Source organism: Camelus ferus, chromosome 19 (genome assembly GCF_009834535.1).
Source record: "Camelus ferus isolate YT-003-E chromosome 19, BCGSAC_Cfer_1.0, whole genome shotgun sequence".
NCBI classification, from domain to species: Eukaryota; Metazoa; Chordata; class Mammalia; order Artiodactyla; family Camelidae; genus Camelus; species Camelus ferus.
The window spans coordinates 13,480,787-13,507,333 of record NC_045714.1 but is presented as its reverse complement, the minus strand read 5'-3'; the positions used below and the strand labels follow the sequence as shown (position 1 = coordinate 13,507,333).

The window sequence follows — 26,547 nt, the reverse complement described above, 5'->3', positions numbered from 1 at the left end:
GGGCTGATTGCTGGCTGGCCCAGCCTGGGGGTCCCACACAAGTGGCGCCTGAGACCAAGATCTCTGCCGGCCCGTGAGTGTCCCCGAGGTGCCAGAGGTCCAGCCAGGTTGTGGGCAGCTGTCGGTTGCTCCTACTTTATTGAGAGAGGAGTCCACCACTCCTGGTCTGAAGCCACTGCATCTGCAAATAGATTTCCAGAAACTACAGGCCCACGGAGCACAAGCCCTGGGCAGGACGGGTGGGGTCCTGACACAGCTGCGTGCGCCTCTGGCCACGCCATGGCTGCGTGACTGCAGGACCAGGGCCCAGTAAGACGTGAGGGATGGGGCCCGGGAGGATGTGCTGTTTGGCTCTCAGGGACGATCAGGCGGCCAAGCTGGCCACGTGCTTATTCTGGGGCCAAAACGTCCAGCCAGCAAGAAGTGGCAGAGGTGGAGACAGGATCACACACGCAGAACAAAAGCACTCAATTCAAACGTGGAATCACAATCAGGAAGCGTGGATTCAGGGGGAGCGATTTCTTTAACCTGAAAAGGGCACTGTGTTTACAAACACAAGCGGCCCGCCCGTCACTGAGTCATCTTCACGAGACCGGCGTGGGGTGTGTCCCCAGAGGACAACAGCAAATGCTTGGCAGGGGTGAGGGGTGGAGGACAGAGTGCACATCACGGAAGGAGAAGACTTCAGATTCCAAGCCGGCCTGCAAGGTGTTCTGGACGCCGTGGTGAAGCCCGCGTCCTGCAGCCCCGAGCCTTCAGCTGGGCTCGCTCGGCAGCTCTGGGCGGCACCCAGGGTCCTGCGGGAACACTCCACTCCCCTTCTCAGGGCCGGGGTCCAGGGACCCAGCTGGAGGCACACACTCCTTCGCAGGGAGGTGTGGGCCTGTGACAAAGCCCTGCCCAGCCCTGGGGTGGGGGCGGGGGGTAAGATCCAAGTGCAGAAGTGGCCAAAGGGCCGAGAAGCCCCAGAAGGAGACACGGGGAGAAGTCTGGAGGACGACCAGACGGTCTGTCCACTCCACACGCGCTGGACGGCCTTTCCCGACCCGCCTGAGGCCTGGTGGGATGAAGGACATCCCCAGTGTCACCCAGTTTCTGAGCAGGAAGCAAGGAGTTTATTGATGCCTCCTGGATGCCAGGGGCCTGTCCCAGGAAGAGTCTCCGTCTCTCTGACCTCCCCCCAGGATCACAGGCCCCAAGGTGGTCTCTGGGAGACAATGCAAGATGACAGAAGTGCCCCATGACCTCCCGACCTGGAGGTGGGGCTGGCCAGTGCTGAGGGTGCCTCCTCCCCTCCCCGCAACTCCCGCACCATCACTGCCGAGCCCCATGCAGCCCGGGGCCAAACCACTCAGGGCGGCTCCAGAGATAGGCTGAGAGCACCAGGCCGCAGTCAGATTACATGCTCCAGTGCCCAGCCCTGCTCGCTGCAAGCAGAACGAATCCATTCATTAACACCAAGGCCAATTAAAAAGTAGGCAGGCTCCCAAATGAAAAACCCTGAGCTGTGTGTTCCCACCCTTTCCCAGGAAGTGACCACACGAGCACAGCCAGCACCCCTGGGGCACAGAGGGGAGAGGAGGGACCCTGCGCTGACAAGAGGGTGGCCACCACTACCGGACCCTCACGACCGGACCCAGCACTGAGCCCCACCAAGCCTCCTCCAAACCCAGTTTTATGAGGTCGCTTTGTGTTCTCCCATTAAAGAGCTTAATATCCAAGTGACAGGGGGAAAAACTGCCTTCTCATTACAGTCTATGTAAAAACAATATTGTAAAAATTTACCATTGTGTTATTTACCAAGTAAGAGAGGCGATCGGTACTTAAGCAGCCCGCCGGGGTGACTTCTTGCCTTAGTGCGGTGGTGTCTCAAGCCGGGGCCGGCAGCGTCTGACTCTTTCTCCTGCACTCACACCCAGGGACCGGTGGTCTCTGTCCTGGGAGGATGAAATGCCCAGTCTTGGTGGAAACAATGACCCACATTGGGTCAGAGGCCAGCGAGTCGGGAGGAGGTGGCGGTGGGAGGGCGTGTGCGGCTCCTGGGTGTCCGGGCCGTGGAGAACAGCCCCCGGCCCGCCATCGGCTCCTTCCCATCCCGTGCACGCGTGAGACACGTGCCACTGCCTGCTCTGGTCTCAGAGCCAGGAGCTCCTGCAGGCATGGAGCCCTCTCCTGCTCAGCTGCCCCCTCAGGAGCTCAGGACTAAAGGACAGGCTCCCCTCCCCCGGTGCCATCAGCTCCACCTCCAGAGTGTACCTGAGCTGTCCACTCCCCTCCACGTCCCCCCACCCGCTCCGCCAGGTGGGCCTGCCTTCCCGGCTGGAAGCCCTCCTCCCAGGGCCCCGTGGATTCTCCAATCAGCAGCAGACAAGGCTGGGGCACTGCGATGCTTGGAAACCTCCCCACAGGCTCCCCAGCACCTAGAGTTGAATCCACATCCCAACCCGTGAGCTTCGGGCCCCTCCCCAACAGTCCGCCTCCTGCTCCTGAGCTAAAGCCCCAATACACGGCCTTTCTGCGGCCCCAGGACCCTGAGCAGCCCCCTCTGTGGCCGCCTGCACCTCTGCTCTCCTGCTCTCCTGCTCTCCTGCCGCCAGCGCCTCCTCTGCACTCAGCTCTCAGCTCAAGCAGCACCTCCTGCAGGGGTCTTCTCTGACCGCCTGATCTAAGGAGCTCCCTGGATTCCTGTCTCTCTCAATTTCAGCTTGCTCACTTCCTTTTTTTAAACCCTTTTTTTTAACATAACTTCAAACTTTGAGAAAAGCTGCAAGAATATGACAAATAATTCCTGTCTTCCTTTCATGTAGGTTTCCTCAACCCCATTTGCTTGATCACTAATAAATACTCAAATGCATATTTTCTAGAACCGAGGACATCCCCCTGCACACCCCAGTTCAGAAATCAAGGTCAGGATGATGACATTGATGCAATCTTATAATCTCATCCACAGACCTCAGCCAGAGTTCACTGATGTTCCAAGCTTGTTCTTTAGCAAAAAAAAAAAAAAGAAAAAAAGAAAAAAATCCCAGATCAGGCACTGAACTCTGTCGTTTCCACTCATGTTTTCTCTAACCTAGAAATTAATCAGCCTTCATGTTTCACGACTTGGACATCTTTGATGGGTACAGGCCAGACACTGCAGAATGCTCCTCAGTCTGGGTTTGTGTGACGCTTCCTCATGGATAAATTCAGGAGATTTTAGGGTGTCACAAGATGATGCCATGTCCTTCCCGCTGCCTTTATCAGGAGGCACATGGCATCAACTTGCTCCATTCCCGGTGATGCTGACTTTGGTCGCTTCCTAAGCTGGTGTCTGCCAGGTTTCTCCCACGTAAACTCACTATTCGTTTTATGAGTAGCATCTTCAGGGAGGAATTTGGAGTCCATATCCACATCCTGTTGCTGCTCAACTAGATCTGACACCTACTGATGCTTCCTGCCTGAATCAGCTGTCATCAGGTGCCTGTCAGACGGCGAGTCCCTGAGTCCATCACCCATTCCTCTCATCAGCTGACATTCTGCTGTGTGGAGGTCTGCTCTCACCGCTGTGGGTTTTTTTTTTAAATGTCCATGTGGACTTTGGGGTTCTTACTTTGTTCTCTGGGTTCTGATCCGCTATGTCATTACTTACTTCCCGACTGGCCGCAGGAGCCCTCCGGGCTGGCCCCGGTCTCTCCACCGCGCCCCCATCGCTGGTGGGCGCTCCCTGACTGTCTACCCTGCTCTTTTTCAAATCAGGCTCAGGCCACTCGTGTGTCTGCCTCCTGGTTTACTAGCTGTGTCTCGCTGTCAGCCTTGTTTACCGCTGCCCCTTCAGCTCCAGAAAGCGCCTGGCCCAGAGCGAGCAGTTAGCTGAAGACAAGCATCAGGAGTGTCAGGACGCGGCGAGCTGGAGGCAGCAGGTGTTGGGGAGAACCTCAGAGGACACCCTGGGCCCCAGTGCGGGAAGCCTGCTGCTCGTCCACGTGTGAGTCGGGGTCCGGGCACACTGGGCCAGCCCGTGGTGGGCGGGTGGGCTGTTGTGGGTGAGCAGCAGCCTCCTCCTTTCTTGCGGTGGGTCCTACGTGGTCTCCCAGCGGGTCCTCAGAGGGGCTGAGCTGTAGTTGCCCAAGGCTGTGATGCCCATTAATATGACCTTTTTTGGTTTTCCTCCTTGCTCTGCCACCCGCCCCCCTCCCCAAGCTTCCTGGCATCATCCCCCAAGGAAGCTGCACCCCATCCCTTGTCAGGCACCACTTTTGGGGACTCTAAGCCAAGACGGGAACCTCGTCTTAAGACGAGCCCCCAGTGCTGCAGAAGCTTGCCGGAGATGAACCAGATGCAGGAGCTCAGTGATGGGCAGGGTCCTGAGTGGCACCCACTGGTCCTCTGGTCATGAAGAAGACAAGCTGGTCCTCAGTGATGTTCACACACACACACGTGCACACGTGCATGCGTGCCCACACAGGCACGAGTGTGTACCACACAAACACGGCCCGGGAGAGTTACAGGTAAATTCTACCAGGCGATCAAGAGAGGATTCTAATCTTACAGGATTCCTCTAGAGTGTAGACAAAGAGGGAGCACCCCACTTTGTTTCATGAAGCTGGTGCAACCTCAGTGCTGAAACTGAGCCAGAAAAGCACGAGGGAGAATGACAGGTCATCGTCCTCTTCCACACAGACGGAGGACCTAGTCCACTAAAGCCAGCACGGCGCGGTAAGCGTGTCTCCCTCGGCCAAGCAGAGCTTATCCCAGTGACGCAAGTTTGTTTATTAATGCAATTTTCGATGTGAACAGATTAAAGAGAAAAATCACAAGAGAATCTCAACAGAAGAAAAAAATCACAATAAAAATTAGTCACAGCACATTGGGGATGAAAGAGGACCTTCTTAAACCTCATGAAGAGTATCTATTAAACCTACAGCAAAAAACACCATCTAGTGATGAGTCATTAGAGCCTCTGAATGAGCAGCCAGACAAACTTGCCACGAATGTCACTACTGAACATTGAAAAGTACAAAGATGGGAAAGAAAGAATTAAAAATAACATCATTCGTAGATGAGATGATTATTGACCTGGAAGAACCCCAAATAATCTACAACTTATTAGAAGTAAGAACTGAGCAGATTGCCAGGCGTAAGATACCTTCACGAATGTTCACTGCTTGTCGATGCCAGGAAAAGTATAGAATGTGTAATTCAATAGGAGATGGTATTTCTGATCATATAGATGAGGTCACCCTGAGCACCTCTAACAAGAAACGTGCAAGGACTTCTGGGAGAAAATTATACAGCATTACAGAAAAATTAGAATGTTTGCATAATCAAAATTTCAGAATGTTTTTGTGGAAGGGGATTCCAAATTTACACGTAAGAACAAAGGCGCAAGAACGGGCAGGACCCGGAGGCGGAGGAGGAAAAGGGCCCGCCCTCTCCAGAGACTCAGAGTACGGCGTCATCAATCTGGGTGTAGGTTTCGACAAACACAAAATCCAGAAACACATCCACACACGCGTGAAAAGTCTCCACACGAAGAACTGGTGTTGAAAATTAGTAGGGAAAAGAACAGGCACCCAGCGTCCTGTCTGGGATCATCAGCCACCCACAAAGAATGGAGTGAAACTGGGTTTCCATCTCACAGAATTGACAAAATCAGTTCCCAAAGGTTGAAGAGCTTAAACACGAACTTTCAGAAAAGTTTTAGAGGCAAATGTAGCAGAATATTTATGTGACCTTGGAAGAATTTCCTAAGTAAGACACACACACAAAAATCAATATGTACAGAAAACGATTGATAACTTTCCCGGCACTCAATTAAGAACCGGTGTTTGCAAAGGACGCCATAAAGAAAGGTGAAGGACAAGGTGCCAATTGCTAGAAAATATTTCCCAAACACAAATCCAGTGATGAATTAGTATCTCGAGTGTATAAATAACTACTGCAGTCAGGAGGAACCGACAGGAAAACGAGGAAAAGACTCAAAGTGAAGGTTAACAATAGAAATAGTAAACGTCAAGAAAACATACAAAAAGATGTTCAGCCTCGTGAAGGGTTCTGGAAATGGAAATGCTACCCCTCCATGGCAAGGCAGAGGTCTTTTTTTAGAAACCTGACCAAACCCTTTGGGAAGTATCTGGAGTGGTGGGAATTCTTACACGCTGCCGGTGGGAGTGTCAGTTTTCCCAATTGCTTTGGAAAACAATGTGATGTTTTCTACTAACGCTGAAAGGGAGCAGATCCCAGTCTACAAGCCAGCAGTTTCGTCGTGGGTCTGTTAACGAGGGGAACTCTTACTTGTCAACACCAGAAACACGAAATAAGACGTACTGTTCACAAAAGGAAACCCTGGAAACAAGTCAAACGCTGGTCAACAGGAGGGTGAGTGAATTACACTGTATTCACCCCACAGTGCCCTGTGCACTGGGGACAACGCGTGCATGACGCCCACAACAGCACTGTGAGTGGGTCACATAAAGACACCGCGTTTTCTTTATGAATGGCATATATGTTTTAATACAATTGGAAAAAAAGTTATTTCACATGCATTATCTCAGTTATTCCCCCAAACCTAAAGGAAGTAAAAAAATATTAACAGAAATATCTCATTATGTACTCCTAGCTTCTGATATATCTCCCCTTCAAGAAAATTAACAGAGTTGCAATCTTATGATCACTCACGTGATTCTATGGTTATTGCCATCCCTCCCATTAGACAAAAGATCCAGGTCTCTTTTCTCTTTTCTCTTTCCATTATATCTATTTTCGTAAACTTTTAAAAATTTAAACTAAATGCAAAATCTTCTAAATACCTAACTCTTTCTCCTTTTGTCCTGAAAAGTTTTGTGCCGTGGAAAACAAGCTGAGATGTAGTTTTTAACGTAAAAAGCTGCGCGCCCAAGTAGATGCAAGTAACTGTCCTCAGGGCTTTGGAAACAACGCAGAAATAAGTGTTCCAGGCAAGAAGGCTGAGGCACAGGGACCTGGGTGGGCTTGCTAGACCACAAGGACTTGAACCCCACAGCCGGGCCCCGAGTGGACACTGTTCATCTTCTTCTAGGCTGGTTCTCAGCACTGAGTGAAAAACAGACAGGTCAGAGTACATGCCGTACGATCGCCCGTTTTTAAGACACTCGGTCAACAAGCGAAACAAAACGACGTGTGTTAGATAAACGCAGAGCTCCGTGGAACGGCTCCCTCTGAGAGGCAGGCAGGGGCTCCTATTGCACTGCTAAGGTTCTGTCTTTAAAACATGCTTACCCACGCTCTGTTTCACATTCTGTTTAGACGCTATCCCAGGAAGAAAACAAGGCTGAAGTGAGAACAGCCACACCCAAGTCTAAGGAGGCAAGATCGCCAGCCCGGACGCCGATCCGCCTGGGGCGCAGCCCTGGAGTGCCACAGGCACCCCAGCTGATGGCTGGGCTGAGGCCAGTCTGAGCATGTGGCCCAGGGCCGTGGTTCTCAGCCTCAGTGTCGTCAGAGGCCCTGGAGGGCTTGTTAGCACAGCGGCCGGTCCCCACGCCACGAGCCCCTGCTTCAGCAGGGCTGCTGAGACCCCGGGTTTCTAACAGGTGTTGCTGATGCCGCTGGCCTGGGGACCACACCGCGAGAACCACCAGGAAGCGCATCCTCCTCCTCGCTCCTCATTACCTCTTGGGGAGACAGCCTCACCGTCACTTGGGTTTGAACCGGAGATGCTCCCCTCCTTTCAAAGTCCACTCACTAGAAGACAGACACAGGTCAGATCGCTGTCCTTGAATCTCAAAAAAGCAATGTTTTCTGCACGTCTGTGCACCTGCTCACGGGAGAGCACGCACACCATGTGGATGCCCGTGGAAGCCCGAAAGCCAGAAAGTCGGCGGGCTACGACCCAGATGGGTGGGAGCCTCCGTCCGGACGTGGAACAGAGACGAACCCTGGCCGAGCCCAGCGTCAGCAGCGGACCTCGCTGGCAGACGCAGCTGGAGGAGCCCTCCCAGGGTCCAGCCACGAGGCGCCGGGGGCTTCAGCAGTGCCACAGACGTTCGTGTGCCTGATCTGAGGGTGGGGCAGTCCTCAGAGCGCAGCAGCTCAGAGGCATCGGCAGAAGGAAGGCAAAGGGCTTCAAGGATCCTGCTGCCCGCCCCTCCTCCCACAGGTTGTGTCACTGGGAGCGTCCGCGTGGCCTCCCTGGGGGATGTCACTTCTCAGGGTGCCCTGCCACTGACCAGAAGCCCCCAACAAAGGAGGTGCAGACAGTGCAGTCAGAACCAGGGATCTGCTGAACCGGATGCCATGTCTTTTCAAGGCCTCGCTTCACAGGAGATTCTGGTCTGTGGGTTAATTCGCGGTGAACGCAAACAAGACACACAGAAATGCTGGCCTGCATGACTGAGAAGTCAGGGTTTCCAGAGCTGGTTCTTCTAACTCAGTCACCAGGAGAAACAGCCCCTGGCTGCGTCTGCTCACCCATCCACCTTCTTCCCTGAGCTCCAGCCATGCTGGTTCTCGCCTCCCGGCTCTGGAGCTGCCCCCAGAGTGGACCTCCGGGCTCGGGAGCTGCACCCGGTGTGGACACTGGGCTCCTCCCCCATCACGCTCCACCTGCCCTTCAACTTGAGCATCAGCACAACCCTCGCTGCCTCCGGAAGCCCCTTAGCACTTTTGTGGGCTCAGGACTCCATCATAGCATTTGTCACACTTTCATTTGTGTGTGTGCGTGTGTCAGAGAGAGATTCTCTAATGCTACTAGAAAGACTGGAACCCCCCAGGCGAGAAGGACCCATCTATTTTTTTGGCCATTGCATCTCCCACACTCAGCTCAGCACTTGGCAAGTAACAGATGTTCAGCAAGATCTGCTGAATGAATGAGAGAATGAACCAGTGATGTGATGAATGGACGGGTGGGTGGGTGGAGAAACGGATCAGCTCACAAATGCAGGTCAGGCCCAGCGGTCACCCTCCAAACTTGCTACCAGCTGTCCGGGACCCCAGAAGGGATTCTGAGGCCCAGACACAGCACGTCCAGCCCAGGAGGCGGCGGGATGTGGGGCTGGGACAGGCCCCACCTTATTTCATGATCAGGACATCAGAGTCCGAGCCACTCCTCAGTCACCGAGGCCGCGTGTGTCTGACATGTGACCTGCGGCTGTCAGGTGTGCGGGAGGCCTTCCCACTCATGTTCTTGAGCAGTTAGGAGCGAGACCGCTGGACTCTGCCGGCCGACGGTGCACGCTTGTGACTTTCTCCCACTGGCAGTTGCGAATCCCTCCTCCGCCAACACAGACCATGTGACACGACCCCACCCCGCCCTCCCCGGTGCCGCCCTCGGCACCGCTCACCCCTCAGCAGGTGTCCTGCCCGCTGGCCGGGGGCTCAGCTGACTTGGGATTGTCCAGGGCTGACCTGTGCACCGCTGTCCAGCCAAGGCAGGACTCGGGCGCCCCTCCTTCCTTCAGCTCACATCTTGGCCGAGCGCACGCTGCCTTTGCTGGCACACTCGCGGCTTCTTTCCCACGGCCCACGCGTGGCCTCCCTGCTCTGCGCACCACACCATCCTCCCCGGCCCTTGCCCGCACTGTGCCCTCGTCCAGACCTCTCTTCCCCCAAATGCCTGGCTCTTCCTCACGTCAGGACTCAGCCCAAGTGGCCGCCCCTCGCTCAGCAAGGTCCTCACTGGCCTTGCTGCTGAAGGTCGCCCAGCAGCCCTGCGAGTTTGCTCCACCAGCACCTGCCCCCTGCTCTCAGGTTAGACATTAGCTTGCTGGCCAGCCCTCTGTCCCTGGGAGACCGAGACCTGCATGAAGGCAGGACCCCCGCCTGCACGCCATGCATGGAATCCCCGGTGCCTGGACGAGTCCCTGGGCTTGAGTGGTGGCCAGATACCGGGCAGGGCAGGGCAGGCGCCACCGTTCCATATCACAGCACCCCTTCCATAAGCTCTGGGCTTGGTGCCCGGAACACTGGGTGCTTGGAGCTGAGCACGTGGAAGAGGGGACGGACGCAAAGCCTCTTCTCCCCTGACTTCACACCTGCCCACTCCCTGGCTGGACGCTGGCCCCTCCCCTCTGGCCCCTGTGCTCCTGTCGCTCTGACACCTGCTGTCTGTGGATATCTGTCCAGGGAGGGAGTCGGGGCTAGCCTCCGCACGCGGCTGTCAGGAACCAAGTTAAAACGGGAGCGTTTTTCTCTTCCGAAGGGAAGCCGACCGACAGACGCTGTGCAGATTAGAAGGAGGTCCAAGCCACATGTCTGGGACTCATCCCTTGGATCAGCAAAGCCGTGAGCACCTCCCCCCAGAAAGTCACACCTTGGAGGGATTTACAAATACTCGCCGACGTGCCAAGCGCTTCTCTCATCTCCCATCTCCTCAAGTTCGCTTTCCTCTTTTTGACACATAACAGGTACAGAGGCTAAGAAATGACCTTTCCTTCTCCCCCAGCCCACCCACGGGGTCGTGTGTGCACACGGCTCTCACCCCCCCAGCCTACCCACGGGGTCATGTGTGCACACGGCTCCAGCAAAGGGAGGTGTCTGCTCTCATGACTCTAGAAGAGTCCAGAAGGGTCTGGAAGGGTCTCCAGGGCATCCAGGGAACCCCGTGCTCATGCGGATGGATGTGTAAACTTCCCGTGGCCTCTTCTGTCTATGTCTCAGCCTGACAAACGCCCCCAGGCCCCCAGGCAGTTTCAGTCTCAACATCGCTGCTTCTGAACTCTGTGACGCCGGCCACCATCTTACCCACGTTCCCTGAGGCTCTCATCTCCTGAGATCGGACCCGAGCTCAAAGGATGCCCGTTCCTGGAATCCAAGTCCTCCCACGCCTCGTCCCAGATTTCTCTTGCTGCAGCTAATTCCCTTCCTTTTGCTGGAAACTCTGTTGAGGCGGGAACAACCGGGGTACATTCTTGGGTGACAAGTTTAAAATAATCAGTTCAGGCGTGTTCAGCAATTACTCACCAAGACATTCTTCCCGAAGTCGAGTTTACGTGCCTTTGATCGTTTCGGCTGCTTTTCAACAGACTGTGTGAAGGCTTTTTTCCCCCTATTTTGTGTCAAATGCAGAAAGCCCATGACTCGCAATCTGCGTATCTGACCCAGAGCTGAGCCCCAAGGAGTACCTTTGTCCTTTTGACCCCCCCTCCTGGACTCCTGCCCAGGCGGCCTCTTTCTGCCCCCGTGACACTCGACTGGACCTCCATCGCTGTGTTCATCACCCCCGGCTTTGAGCCCCAGCCCCTGGACGAGGAGGGTCTTATCTCTGGAGCCCTGGGCAGAGCCCTCCGTCCGACTCACAGTAAATACAGATGCATGGGACTGTCCAGGATGGAAGGAGGACTCATAACTGGGACACAAGCCAGGGATCCCGACCGCAGCCCCCTCCAGCATCCCCGCTCCGCGGGGCCCCGCATGCCAGCCCCACCGGCATCTCTTCTGCTTCCCCCCACTGAAGGGAGGGTCTCTCCCACGTCTGCCTTATGCCCCTCATCCCTCGGAAGGCTCCGAGGGCGAGGGTCTCACTCATCCAGTCCTACAGCGGGGCTGGTGCCGAGCACGTGTGGGCTCAGTGTTCCTTGCTCCTCCTAACAAATCCGCAGTCCCGCTTCCCCAGGACACTAAGTACGCAGAGACACTGTCTCCAAGGCGGCCTCGCTCAGATTTTAATGACTCTGCTTATAATCTGGGTTCAATGAGAAGAGAAAACTGTGGGAGGCAGTTTGCTTCTATTCAGAACCAGGATCTTGCCAAGAGTCCCAGATTTCAGCTTTTGGGTGTTAGTTGTTTTTCCTTCCAGAAAGTCTTCTTCTCTGTTCCCTTTCCTTCCAAAGGATTGTTTGATCTGTTGTCTCATCCGAGCTTATTACGGCTAATTACTCAATAAAGAACTTCTTTCCAAGGCCTTTCCCGCTAAAATGTCACCTCGCAGGGTGAAACCGCCGCCTTCTGCTTTTGATTTTGCTCATCACAACAGGCTTTCATCCTGACACGCCGCAGACTCTGACGGGAGCAGCTGGTGCAAAACGCACTTCCTTCCCGCTGCCTCTCTCTCCGGAGCCGAAAGGTGAAGCACATGGGGACGGAGACGGTGGCTCCAAATCCCTCGCCCCAGAGAGAGGCACCGAGGTCCGCCAGCGCCGGGGATGCAAGCCGGGGGTGCAAGCCGCGGGCTCCATTTTGTGCTTTGTGGGGCAGAACAAGCCCTCAGCCCAGCCCGGGAGCCGCTGGCACCACCAGCCTCCTCACTCAGGCCGCCCTGCCCTGGGAATTTAGAAGTTTTAAAGCACTTGGGCCCGTGTGCATTTTACTGCAGGTTTTCCCAGGAAAGGGGAGGTGGGGAGCACACACTCACACACGGACACGTGCACATGGACACGCACAGAGACACGTGCACGTGAGTGCCCACATGGACACATGCACAGACCTGGGCACACGGGGACGCGCACACACAATTTCAGGGGGATGTGCAGGGCGGCGGAAGAGCAACCCGTGTAGCAAGCAAGCCTTCACCGCCCGCAGAAGTGAGCACAGGACGCAGAGTAAGTAACTCCCCGGGTTTAAGAGGGCCTTTCCTGTGGCGGTGACGTGTGAGTTCATTGCTTCTTTATGAAAAGAAAAGCCAATATGAGAAGCCACTGACCCAAAAACTCCCCTTGGAATGAATGAGCTCAGGCTGCCAGGGAGGGAAACACGGGATGTTTCCTTGCTGGCTGACTTCTGGGCCCCTCGGCCCCTCTCTCCACATCCCGGCTTCCCCGCCCGACCTCACAGGCTAGGGTGTCAGCGTGGCGGGCCGTCCGATTAGAGCTTCCTCCCCAGCCGTGCTCTAGGGAAGGCGTCCCGCGCCCGGAGGCCGGGCGCACCACGGAGCCAGCCCTGTCTCCCCACCCAGGGCTGAAGTTTACGGGCACGCTTGGCAGGAGGGCTCCATGTGAGGTACACGGTTTTACGTGGTTTTATGCGGTTTCCTCTCCTTCAGCTCCTGCATTAATGAGATTGTTCCCTTTGGTAAGAATTATTGTCTTCGGCCTGAGGCCAGGCCCAGGGTTGCCTTAAGCCTCTACACCCAGCCCTTAAACAGAGTGAGTGCGCTCTCCAGACCACGACCGCACGAGGTTTGCAACAGAACTGGGGAAGGGCCATGCACCTGAGCTGTTTCTGAAGAAACACAGGCCCTCTGTGCACTAGGGGCTAGGGTTTAGGTGTCACCAATGAACAGTCGGTGCTGGTGAGTTTAGATACCCTCGTTTACACAGCAGAAAGGTTGGAAGGGAGCTGAGCAGAAACCCCTCATGCCATTCTCCCCTTATCCAGCAAACACTTAGGGACGGTCTCCTCCACCCAGGACCCTTTAGTAGGCATGGGGATCTGGCAGAGGAACAGCCAGGCCTGCCCACCCCCCACCCCACAGAGCTTCCCGGCCACGGGAAACGCCCCTGGGCTGTGGGAATAAGGCTTGGTTGATGTCCCGGGTGCTGGGCCCGGGGCTTGGTGCTTCCAGGAACACGAGGCAGCAGAATAAAGACCCCTCTGAGCTCACAGCTGCGTGGGCTGCAGGAGAGGGAAGCAGACCCAACCACTGATCATTCCAAAATAACAGCCCAAGGAGAGTCCAGCAAGGGGTTGGAGACCTCATGCGGGAATCACTCCAGTGGCTTAGCTCATGGGAATCTCTCAAGAAGTGCCTACCCAAGAGAAGTTGTGCTGTATGTATACACATGCAGTGGAATACTACTCAGCCATAAAAAAGAATGCCATCATGCCATTTGCAGCACCATGGATGGCCCTGGAGATCATCATACTAAGTGAAGTAAGTCAAACAGAAAAAGACAAACACTGTATCATATCACTTATATGTGGAATCTAAAAAAAGACACATATGAACCTATTTACAAAACAGAAAGTGCTGACATAGAAAACAAAATTACGGTTACCAGTGGGGGAGGGGGGTGGGGCAGAGACAGACTGGGAGTTTGATTTGCAGATACACACTATTATACATACAAAACAGATAAACAACAAGGCCCTACTGTAGAGCACAGGGAACTATACTCAATATCTTGTAATAGCTTATAACGAAGAAGAATATGAAAATGAATATATATATATGTGTGTGTTTAACTGAATCACTATGCTGTGCACCAGAAACTAACACAACATTATAAACTGGCTATACTTCAGTTAAAAACAAAACAAAACAAAACAAAATCCCAAAATGTACACATTCAGGAGGACAGTGAAGGCAATTAACGTGTCTTATTGGAACTAACGGTCAGAGCACTAACATTTGTAAACACAAAGCATCAGGTTAAATTGCTCTAAATGTTGAACATAACAAAAAACTATTTTTTTCCCAAAAGATTATTTATTAAGAACCACCAAGAGCTCAGTCACAGAGGTGTTGGAGGGGATACCAAGGAAAAAGAACAAAAGGGAACTGTGGCTGCTGCCCTCAGGGGTCGTCAGATCAAGATGGGGAGGGCTGACTGCCTCGCGGTTCTTGCTGGGGGGGGGCCGCTTTGTGTGGCTTGCACACTGTTTTAAAAACACTTGAATCAGCTGCCAATATTTGAAAATGGGAGATTTCACACTGAATTCCAGATTTCTGGTTTCTTCTGAGAAACATGAAGATCTGGCCACGCAGGGCCCACATTCAGGGCTGCTGCGACCATCTGCCAGCCTCCCTGCAAAGGGTCCTGGGCTGCCCACATACTCGGGTTCCCCGAGGGGGCCGTCTTCCCCCGCAGAAGTGGGCACCAGGACCACAATGAACAGGTAATCAGAGAGTGGATAACAACTCCTCCCACCGGAGACCCAGTGGGGCAGAGGGAGGGATGCTCTGGGGGCCGGAGGGGCCGCGAGGGTTCCTGGAAGCCTGGACGGGTGTGGCACGAGCTGCTGGTCAGCCGTGCCCATCTCTCCTGTCCCAGTCCGCCCAGCAGAGAACGCCACGAGAGACACCGATGTCCAGGGAGAGGCAGGGACAAGCGCAGACGTGACGGGGGAGGAGAGGGGGCAGTTTCTACTCAACGCAGGGCAGGATGGTCCCGGCACAGAGCCTTCCAGGTGGCAGAGCCGGCCGGCCGTCCTCAGGCCTGGAGGTGCGCGATCCGGGCGGCTGCGCGGGGATGTGAGGGCCTGTGCTGAGCCAGACCCCGGGGGAGAGGCCGCCCGTGTGGGCACTGACACGGCGAGGAGCCCAAACCCACTCGTTACCTTCCTTTCTTACAACACAGGGTCCTGTAAGAGCCAGCTCCTCCTCCCAAGCAGCTGCCAAGGCGAGGAGGCTAAACCAGGAATAAGCCCTTTGAACTTCATTTTACATTTCTAAACTCCGTCCAGTTAATCCCAGCCTAGATCCTGTCTCCTGACTTTACGTAAGTGTTCCAAACTGGCTGGTTTCCAGTTGCTTCGGCTTAAATTTTTTTTAAAGGGATATTTTCTAATAGATGAAAAAAATTTCTTTTCATGCTTCACTAATGCAAAAACAGCTGAACCAATTTAGCTCAAACTTTCTCAATAGCTTGTTACAATCCTAATTAAAATATTCACATACGGCACAAGCTTTGGGGAACATAATATTGCCCTGCCAATCAAATTCTGGCTGAATATTTACAACCAGCTAAACAGAAAAGCAACTGCATAGTTTTCACTCTTTGTTGCCTCTTGCAGAAAACGTAGTCAGACAATTAATGGTGAGGGGGTAGTCGTGCAAGTACCAGCCGTGGCGTTTCTTGCTTGGCTTAACTCATAAACAGTCGGGCACAAAGACTCTTGGGCTCCTGGCTGGGACGGGGTGGGGTTCACGCAGAAGACCTCATTTGCCAGGATCTCCCGGGAAACGGTGGCTCTCAGCTCGGTGCTGGGGGGAGTGTGGGCACCAAGAGAGAACAGAATGGGTCAGAGACCAGCCCTGTCACCTTCCAGCGGCAGGACCTGGGGCAAGGGGCTCCACCCTCCACACAGATGGACTCGTCTGTCCAGTGGGAACAGCGATGTCCCCCACGAGAGACAGCGTGTCCGAGCTCCCCATTGGGCACACAATAAATGCCCCAGAAATGTCACTGCAGTATCTTATCATTCCACCTCAACGGAACACCCAGATAAAGACAAATTCCTAAAGTGAAAAATAGTAAGAAAAAGGAAAAAAGTGACCTTTCTGGAAACAAACTTTCCCCAAGAGCTTGAGTGTCTCTTCACCTTCTGAAACCCCAGAATGCTCTCCTGACAGTCTGGTCATTTCCAGGATAGTCTGTCAGCCTCCAGTTCCCATCTTACGGGCTGTGAAGGAGGGAGATTTTCCAAATTTCCAATGCTTTTCAGTTCTTGTGCTGCTGTGTGTCTGTGTGTGTGTGTGTGTGTGTGTGTGTGTGTGTGTGTGTGTATGGATAGGTACAGAGATACATGGATAAGCGACAGCTAGGTTGACAAAGGGATGCAGAAAGAAGACAGACACACGTGTGCACGAAGTTCACGCAGACAAGCGCAGAAGCGGGTGCACGGACGGCACAGGCGCTCACACATACGCAGGTGCACACGCCCACGTGACTGGCCGCGTCCTGACGTCAGCTGCTGTCTTTCAGAGTGAGTGTCCTTAGCACCCTGCTTCTTCCCTTTAACCAGAGGACCAGACGGCTGCACGTGTGTGCAACGGAGCAGTCTCTAGGCTCCCGCAAGAGCTCGGACGGACTCCGTGGCTTCCGTTTTGGGTGCGGGTTGGCCTTTTGCTTTAACTTTGGTGTCTGTCTTAGATCCAAAAGTCTCCACAGGAGGCAGGCTGACCTGCCTCCCCACCACACCCCACCCAGCCCGTGGGCCTGCCAAAGTCCCTTCTGAGCCCCAAGGAAACGGGAAACCCTCTGGCTGACTGGCGGTGCCTCATTTCCATGTAAACACACGCTTTTTTTAACATGGCAAAGGCGGAGTGGGCGCCGGGCCCCCTGCTCCAGCCTTCCCCAGCTTCTGCTTTCTTGCTCGTCTTGGGTCTGCAATTCTCCAGGGGAGGTCCGCTCGGCGTTTATTGCCTGGGCATGAAAGGATTTGGGGGTCTCTGCTAAAGGAACTAGGCTAGGGCCCTCTCCTGCCTACTCAGTGAAAACAGCCACGTTTGAGGAATTTCATTCCTGCAGGGGCTGCAACGGATGTGCTGAGTGTAAAAGCCAGCAAGAATTAAGTCGGCTCTGCTTTTCTTTACGAGCAAACGGCCCATTAAATGTTAGCTCAGCTCCCTGCGTGGCCATGACGCCCACTTAACAGGGGGTCCTTGGGCGTGGGAGATGCCTGAGCACCCCTGGGGGGCCTGGGCGCCACTGTCCCCTCCAAGAAGCCCGCCTCCGCCTCCGTCCAGGGCACCCCTGGCCGGCTTCACTGAGACTGAAGCTTGATGAGGAGCGTGGTCATCGAATCTGGGACAACGAGCTACAGCAGCAGCAACGTGGTAGAAAGTACCCCCTGGATGCCTGCCACATGCAGGTGTTTTGCCAAAGTCTAAACACAGACTGTCCTGTTGATGCGTCTCCATCAGGACCCCCTGGGGTGGGGGGTTATCTCAGGGAGCTTAGGGTCCGAGAGGCTACGATCCTAACGAAAGGTGAGGCCTGGGCCTCGGGAAGGTGAGGAGAGGTGAGGCTGGGGGCCTGGGGCCAGCAGGGCACCTGCGGGCAAAGCCTGCGCTCCTCCCACCCACATGGACCACACGAGCGTCCCAGGCCTGCAGGGCGGCAGCGTCCACCTCGGGGCTGTTGGCGCCGGGGCCCCAGCTGGCGTGGGGGCGTCCTGGGCCCTGGGGGCCGCTGGGCAGCATCTCTGGCCCTCACCCTGACAGCCAAAACTGTCCCCAGGGTGTCCCTTGGGACAAAATCACCCCTGCTTGAAAACTCGTGCTCTGGAATCTTCAGAGTCACCGCCGTGCAGTGAATCACTCCCTCCCACACCTGGAAACAGGCAACCAGGTCTTCCAACACTGAGAGCGGGACAGGCCCTCTGAGCACAAGGCAGGCCTGTCGCGCTGCAGAGGCACCACCCCCTCTGTGCCTGAAGGTAAATGTCATTAACGCAGCCGAGCTCAAAGCCGTGTTCACTGTCAGACGTTTCTAAAGGGGTGCATTCCAGGCTCCAACCTGCAGGGCTGCCCGTCTTCTGGAAGGTGACCTGGGATGGATCATAAACATTGCACTTTCATCAACTTTACAGGTGAAAACAAAGAAAAAAGAGTAAGACGTGGAAGGCAGAATCAAGTGGAATTAACAGCCAGGCTGCAGGAGGAGTGGTTAATCTGAACGGTGTCTACTCACGGCTGTGGAATAAAGTGTGACTTTCTGTGAAGACCACGCCCCTGGGACCCTGGGACGTGAAGGCAGTTTACCAGGGGGCCAGTCAGATGACAGTGGTGAAATGAATTTACAGGCCAGAGTCGCAGGTGTTATGGAATCACCGCGACCCGGCACGTCGCCGGGGTCTGACATTAATTTTAATGGAGGAGGCGGCTGTCAGCTGGCAGACAGGCTGCCTCAGGAGGCGTGGTGGCCACAGGGTCTGGGGCCCCGGTGCCTTTGCACCCTGGGCTCCACCTCCACAACCTTGAGGTCCACCCCCAAGCTTGGCCTCCAGTGGAGGAAGAGGCAAATTCATCCTTGAAATCCTGCAGGAAACTGGGAGGTATCAGGGCAAACTCAGAAGGGGGGTGTGGTGGGGCAAGAAAAGTAGGGGGCCAGGCAGGTGAGGGGCCCTGTTAAAGGCCAGAAACCAGGGGAGCTAAGAACTTCATTCTTCATTTCCTCAAGGTCGGAGCTGAGGAGAAGCTGTGCTCAGTCCCTGCAGTAGGGGTGGGGAGGACAGGAGAGAGCGTTCTCGGGTCCCCCCCGGGGGCCTGATGCCAGCAAAGGCCCTGTCAGTCAGGCGGGGTACAGGCAGACTGAACTGACCTCAGCATGCTGGACTTTGAGGTTTCAAGGTTCCTGAGTTCTCTGACCTCCTGTGCCAGGTGAGAATAAAAACTGTCCCCGTTTCTCACCTTCAGCATGTCACACATAGGGTGTCAGGTTACGAGCCACACTGTTCAGAAGAACTCAGAAGAGCAGAAAAAAGGCAGGTGACGGACTGCCGGAAAGTGAACACAGTGTGTGACAAGTCAGTAATTAGCATGCAGCATATATAAAGAGCTCCTGCAAATCAACAAGAAAAAGCCCACCCCTGGGATGTATTCAAGCAGAACTGTGAATGGTCAATATAAAACACGCAACGTTCAGCCCTACTAGGGATCAGGGAAACAAAAACAGAAACAAAATGCAGTGCTTTAATTACCAGACAGTCAGAAATTCATGGGGCTGAACAGACCAAGTGCTGGAGGGGCTGAACAGAAAGAGTGCGCGCACGCCCTCTGAGGGGCTTGTAAACGGAGGGGCATCTTTAAAGGAAACTTGTCGGTGTTTCTCACGTTCAGGTGTGTTTACCACAATGCAGAGGGACTGGTTCTAACAGCGGTGACACAGCAACTATCTAAATGTCACAATCGTTAAATAAATTAGTGGGATGCCCGACCCCTGGGACACTCTGCGTCTTTTTTTAAATCAGGGAAAACTATACATTCCGACAAGGCATGTACTGCAACATAAATGAAACAAAAAGAAATAAATGCATAAGAAAGCCCATCTGTGCTACAGGGGGCTGCACGTAGGTTCGCACAACCACACAACGCACTGAGGTGCCGCCAATGCCCTCTCTGCCGAGGGCCTGAGAGGAGGGGGAATATGCGGACCCTTAGGGTTTGCCTGGTACACGCTGCACGGGCTGTATTTCCCGTATTATTTGTGGGGTGGGAGAGAGAGAGAATGGCCAAAATGATGATGCTGAGAAGCTGCTCATGGAATAGTTTTATACGTAATAATTTTTTAAAATTTAAGATCGTGGGTAGAAAGAGAATTTGTAGAATAATACAGTTTTCACTCAAGCGTTTGTTTTCCATGCCTGAGAGTCCCATTCAGACGACACCCAGGCCCTGCGGCCACATTCAGAATTCCCCGATTTTCACACCGGCGTGGGTGGTGGTCAGCACAAAGCATCCCACGGCCCCCGCGGTGCCCATCTTCCCCGTGGGGTCCCGCATCCTCATTCTGGGACAGGAGCCCTTCCTGGGCTGGAACCTGGTACAAATCATCGCGCCCTCTGCGGAAGGGCGCTTCCTTACGGTGACACGGGGTGGGGTGGGGGTGAGGGGGTAGGGTCACAGAGCTCAGGACTCCTCCCGCCTGTGTGTCTGGAGTGTCCACACTCAGGAGTGCAGCTCACGCCTGGTCTCCACTTCAGGTTTGTTCAGCCTGGGGCATGTTCTGTGTCTATCATGACCCTCTCCCCGATTTGTACAATGCTTCCTTTCCACATTATCTCTGGAAAATAAAGAAAAGCAACACACAGCATGTGCACGGAGCAACAATTCCAAGTGAAGCTCGGGTTCCCAATTCCACTCTCTCTTACGGGACCACAAGGTCTCAAAACAGAACATCTCCCTCAAGGCCACGTGAAGGGGGGCCCCGTCCCCGCGAGGAGGGCAGAGAGGCACCAGCATCGCACACCTGGCTGGGTGTCCTCTGACCTTGGGTGCGGGAAGAACGAGGTCATGGCTGTTCAGGCTCAGAGGTCCAATTCTGGCGTGGGCTCCCAGCTGCACAAGCGGGTGCTGATATATCCATTTCCCTTCCCACGTGACTGTCCCCAAACGGGGCAGGTCGAGGTCTGGGAGGGGGCACCTCAGGCTCGCAGCGCTGGGGTGGGTCTGACGCAGGGCTTCGTAAAGGCTCTGTGCTCTGGGCACGGGGGGAGCGCTGGGCCAACTCCAACCCGGACGCGGTCCGGCCCCCTCACAGTGAGGCCTCCTTCTTTAGCTCCGGCTTCCTTCCAAGGCGTATTATTTTCCAGATGAATGGGCTTGACTTTTCCCCCTGAGCTGCTTACAAATGTAACTTTATTCTTCAGAACAACAGGGCTCACCCCTGAGCTCCTAAAACCAAAAGGAGCTCTGGGGAAACCCCACAAGCTCACCCCACAAGCACCCCCACCAAGGTGTGCCTGCACGGAGCGCCCCCGGCCCCCAGCCCAGCCCCCAGCCCCCCGACCTGAGGCGGCGGAAGGCGGCAGAAACCACTCTGAGCGCCCTCCAGGCTGCTTGGGGGCGGACGTTTCTCCTCTGCGACCTTGTAAATTCACTGGCTCACACTTCAAGTGGCTGTTTTCCCCCAGGATTCAGTTCACAAGGGGGCAACTCCCAGCGCAGACATGGCACATCCCACCTACAGCGGGGACGGGAGGGGCGGACCCGGGCGCCGTTCTGCTCTCTCCTTCAAGCACCCGGTCTACCTGGTGCAGAGCAGCGCTGGTCAGGGGTGTGCGGGGCTCTCTCAGCGAGGACAGTGGGCTCCCCGCCATCTGTCGGTGATGACAACGATCTGTCTCTGGACCACAGGCCAGTCCCAGAGGTCTGGTCCCTGTCCGTGTAGACGTGCACTCCGGCCCAGGACCAGGTGTGATCTCCCAGCAGGAGGCCCTGGACGCCAGGGCAACACAGCACGAAACAGGACAGGAGCTGGAGCACATCACAGAGTGACTGGCACAGCCGGCCCCGCCCCCACCCCACCACGTGTAGAAGCCCTGGACCTTGGCCAAGGAAGGACCAGGGCTGCATCCTCCCAGGCAGGTGGAAGCAGGTGGGGTATCTCTGTACTTTTTAATCCAAACGTGTAGATTGAAAACAAAAACAGAAAGCAAAGAATAGGAGTTTCTAGAAACCCTGTGTTAATTGTATTAAAAACTCCAAGTGGTTTTCTTTTCCGTGTAGGAAATGAGAGGCAGCTATTAGGCGTCATCGGATTGCTTGCTTCAAAGCCGGGAAGGAAGCCACTTCTGGAAGGACAGGCCTTGTATTTGCACTTCTGCTCACCTGTCCGTCCCGCTGGGGGCTGCAACCTGCATGCCGCTTGGAGAGGCTGGGCCAGGTCATCAAAAGAAGACACCACCCAGGGCCGACTGACCCCAGAATATTTACACGCAGGAAGTAAAAGAACGTGAGAGAGAATGAACGTGGTGTTCTGGGAAGTTCGGTTTTAAGGTTGGAGAAAGTCTGGGCAGAATCCAGTCTTCCCACTTTTTTGCTGAAGAGAATTGCTGGCCGTAATTCCTCAGTCAAGGGGGCAACCGATTTCCTACTGTCCCCTGCTTCCTCCACTCCAAACGTAGGACTTTTTACCATCGTGGTGAGAGAACAGCCCAGCGGAAGTCCCCTGTGACAGGCGCACCTGTGCCCAGAAGACACTTGTCTCAGACGTGGGTTTCTGGAGCTCCCCCAACTCACGCAAAGGGCTAACTGTAAAACCGTTATCCACTTTGGAGGGCAAGACTTGAAGGTTCTGTGCAGGGTTCGAAGGCCCACGTTCACCCAGCCCAAGACATCTACGGTTCAGACTCCAGTCGGCCTAACCAGCTGGGGTTGGAGAGACCGTCCCGTTCCAAACAGAGGCGCCGCAGCCCAGCCACCGCGGCGCGGCAGGAGGTGAGCGGCTCCTCACGGCGCTCACGCTGGGCTTGCTCTGCTTTCTAGGCGCCGTGGCTCCTGGCGTGGCTGAACGGCGCAGGTCCGGGTGGAAGATGGATCGGAACGGCCTGCAGTGTCTCTCGGTGTTCACTCGAGGGGAGACGGGAGGGTCTCATTCACTTTAAGTAACACGGACAGCTGCCACTAACCGCTCCTCCTGAGACGTGTCATCGGTGTTTATATTTAGCCTCCACAGGAAGAATCGTGGGAGGTCGATATCCTGTTACATTTTTCCCCTTCGGTAAAGTATGAAGTAGGAAAAATGTGTTGACATATATTTATATTTTTTAAGCGAAATCCAAGTAAGAACATGTAGAACCATCTAAAACAGAGGGCTTTTTGAACCTGACCACATGTGCGTTGCCAAAAAGAGGTCGGCCCCCCCCTGTGGCCGAGGAGGTGCTAACACGGTGCGTCTGCCGAGCGTCTGCCAGGTTGGGAACAGGGTGGGAAACGGTCCTAAAATTAAAGCTGGGGCCCTGGGGCCACGCTGGGGATGAAGCTGGGGGGCTGGCCTCACGAGTGTCAGGTTCTAATAAGCGGAGGCAGCAAGTCGGGACGCTGCGAGATCCTGCAGTGAGGCCAGGACCCACTCGGGGTCCTGGAGATGAGACACAGGAAGGCAGGGTCCCTGGCCTGGGAGGACCCACAGGCTGGTAAGGGAGGCAGGCAGGCACACAAAGCACGAGATGATGTGACCCGTGGCTTATTAGGTACGTGTGCCAGTCAGTAGGGAAACAAGAGAAGATGGTGGACGGCCCTGTCTGGGGATGTGTGGTGGGGCGAGGACAGACGGGCCGGCCGCCTGGATACGGAATCAACTGGACTCATGTGCTGTCCCGAGGTCCCTACCCAGGCCTCTCCCTGCAGGAGGCACAGCAGAGATCCTGGACCCCCACTCTCGCTCCTGTAACCCACTCTCCACACGCAGCAGAGGAGGGGTTGTTACAAACCACAGTCAGTCTACACGCTGCAGGTGAAGGCCTTCCAAAGCCTTCCACTGCACTCAGGATGGAAACCAGACTCCCTCCCGTGGCCCCAGACCTCTCCAGCCACAGATAGCCCCTTCCTCCACCCCCCTGTGCCACGGGCACTGGGACCTTCCTGTCCCTTTAGGACTTCCAGTCCATCCCTGTCTCAGTCCCTCTGCCCCTGCTGTTCCTTCTGCTGGAAATGCTCAGCCCCGAGGCTTGACTGAGTCTACACGCACTCCCGACCCAGAGAGACCCACCTGAGCCCTGAGTCTGAGGCTGCACGCAGTCCCCATCCTACCGCTCTGCTCTGTTTCCTTCACAGCACCCTCCTACCTGACATCACCTTGCTCAAGTACTTTCTTGGGTGTTTCTGCCTCTCTCCCCAGAATGCAGCCCCCACGAGGGAAGGAGAATTCACAGCTAAAATGCCTAGAAAAGTGCTGGGCCAAGGCGGTGCCCAGTACATATCTGTTGGGTGGAAGCCAGTACCTTGGAGAGCACCCCACATGGTTCCCAGGTCCACCTGCCCAGCACAGAGCCCGTAACTCAAAGCACAGGGTCCCCTCCTGAGATCTGGGTTGGCAGATGGTCCCTGAAACCACCTTACCTGCTTCCACTTACGTCCAAGCACACAGTCGACTACCAGACTCCCTTCCCGCATCGTAGTTAAAGGTGAGAGTAAAGCTGACGTGTTTACTCCACACTCACTCAGTCAAAAAAGATGAACACATTATTAGCAGTGTCCCAGTCAGGGTGCCTCACGTGGTTAGTGCAGATTCGACACCAGGTACCCCACAAAGGCACTGTCCCTCACCGGCGCTGGCTTCTTTTAGCCCGTGTTATATCAAGCTGAGTAAAAATTAAACACTGGCTGTTCAGTGAAACATTATATTCCCAAAGAAACACGGCTAGTTAATTACGGGGACGAATGCTGCTTTTAAAACCCGGAGAGCCTGGATTTCACTGCTAGGAATTGCCGGGCCGCGTCACGTGAGGTTTCAGAGCTACTCCAGGTAAGAAATCAAAGAAGACACGGCCCGCTGTGCACCTCCACTTCTCTAGGGGAGAGACAGCACTTCCACAGATGAGTGTGTCTGACACGCACGTCAACAACGAGGGGAACAATTAGGACAGGCACAGAGTGCGCATGCAAGGCTCTCCCTGCTCCTCATTAGGAGGGTGTTGAATTTGATCACTTACCCCAAGGGACAGCTGGGAATCAAAATGAAGACATTCTGCCCCTAACGTTATCGGAGCGTAAGTAATCCTACCCTAAAATCTTTGTACAATCTCACTCACTGCACTGCAGAATTGAGCATCAAGTTACATCCTGAACCCCAGTTCTGCAGATAAGTGGCTGGAGTGTAAAGTTACTTCGTTTCAAAGAAGATAAACTCTATACCCTGGAACCCAGTGATTAACGGTTATGTAATTCTGCCGATCTTTGTTCCTTTAGAGTGGTGACTTGATACTATTAATTTTGAAGTTAGGAAAGCCTTATTTTGAGTGTGCATCTAGAAATTTGTGTTGATACTATAGTTATCCTCAAAAAATTTAAATATCAAAATAAAGTTCAATATAAGACACTGGAAAGAAAACAGGGGCTCAGCCAAAATTTACCATGGAAAATTAATATAGAAGATGTCAAAACATATAGAACTTAGTGAATTAATAAGCACCAGGGAAAAGCCACTCTCTACTTCTTACTGAATAGGTTCCTTGAAGTCCCCTGGCCACCTTGTCACTGGGGAAAACAGCAAACCTCGAAGACAAAATACCCAAGGGCATCCATACGAAAGGAGCAGACGTTTCGGTGGGCACCTTGCTCCCATTCTCCATCTTAAACTCAGTTACCTCAAATCCTTTTTGAATGTGGACAGGAGAATCATGACCAGCAAGCAAGTATGGAAAATCCTGCAGCCTAGCCAAGTAACTCCCCAGTCTGAAGTCAGTCCGGAACAAACCCGTGATCCCGGCGGGATGGAGGCCTTACAGCAGGTCCCTTCAAAGAAGGGCACAAAAACAGACACCAAGGGAAAGGCGGCAGTGTCCCCTCTGGCCAGCACCATCCCCCTAACCCTTTGAGTCCGTGTGACCGCCTCCTTCCCCACCGGCTGTCTCTCCACCGCACACAGAACCCTCTCCTGGAACTTCCAGGAAGTCCTTGGCACACGTTAAGATCTGTCATGTCTCTATGGCTTTGTCCAGACGTCTTCTCCCCCCTGGAACATGCCCTCTTCGTTCTTCACGGAGATACAATCCTTCCATCTAAGTCAAAGTTTCTCAGGGAGCTAGTTGCTGTTCACTTACTAGTTCTCTCGGCCCTATGGTGTCCAGCCTCGCAAGGCCCCCTTCCTCCTACGGTGTGACCGGCGGCATCGCTGTGATGGGCTCCACTCTAGGTGCCGACACAACGGTTCAGGAGCTGCAAGCCTAACAATTACATATCAAAGACTCCATCCGTCTGTGAGAGTTACAACAGGAACGCTGAACATCCTTACAGAAAAGGCAAAGATGCCAGAAGAACAACTAGCTTCTCCGGCCAGGACTCCGGCGCAGGGAAGACACACAACTAACCCACAGCAACGTTTTCTGAGCGAGACATAACCCTTTTCAGAAGCCGCTGTGAGCCTGGGGTCATTTGTTACTGCAACCGTAACTTACCGATGCTGCCTGATACCAGAGCTATTGAAGGTTTTTACGCAGGAACACAAGGAGAGAGGAGCGAGCATACGGGAACAGTTGCATGAGTTCCTGCTGGGATCTCACACACGCACACAGACCTAGCCTCCTGAGCACACCTGTCTGGGTCCCGCACGGACACCCGACGTACACACGCACGCTGGTGCACACACGTCCCCGCAGAACTGCTCAGAAATCCCAGCTAAATATCGTTCTTTTTATGCTCTGGCTCCCAGCCAATCTCTTGATACAATCTGAATGGAAATTATTTTTTGGCAAGGACTGTGCATCTGAAGTTTTGTACCTTAATTCATAATCACTTTGTGTCTTATTTTCTAGCCTAGAACAGAT

General features: G+C 54.3%; 1 protein-coding gene and 1 long non-coding RNA gene across 6 annotated transcripts in view; both read right to left on the bottom strand.

The window, feature by feature from the left end:
• CDH4 (cadherin 4) overlaps window positions 1-26,547 on the bottom strand; it is a 465,344-nt gene that overhangs the window by 380,552 nt on the left and 58,245 nt on the right. The gene's annotated exons all lie outside the window — the stretch shown is intronic.
• LOC116657873 lies at window positions 1,567-19,036 on the bottom strand. The gene is made up of 3 exons (XR_004313027.1): window positions 19,026-19,036; window positions 17,454-17,456; window positions 1,567-2,652 (listed from the first exon to the last, which is right to left on the bottom strand). It is a non-coding gene; the product is annotated as an uncharacterized LOC116657873 (long non-coding RNA).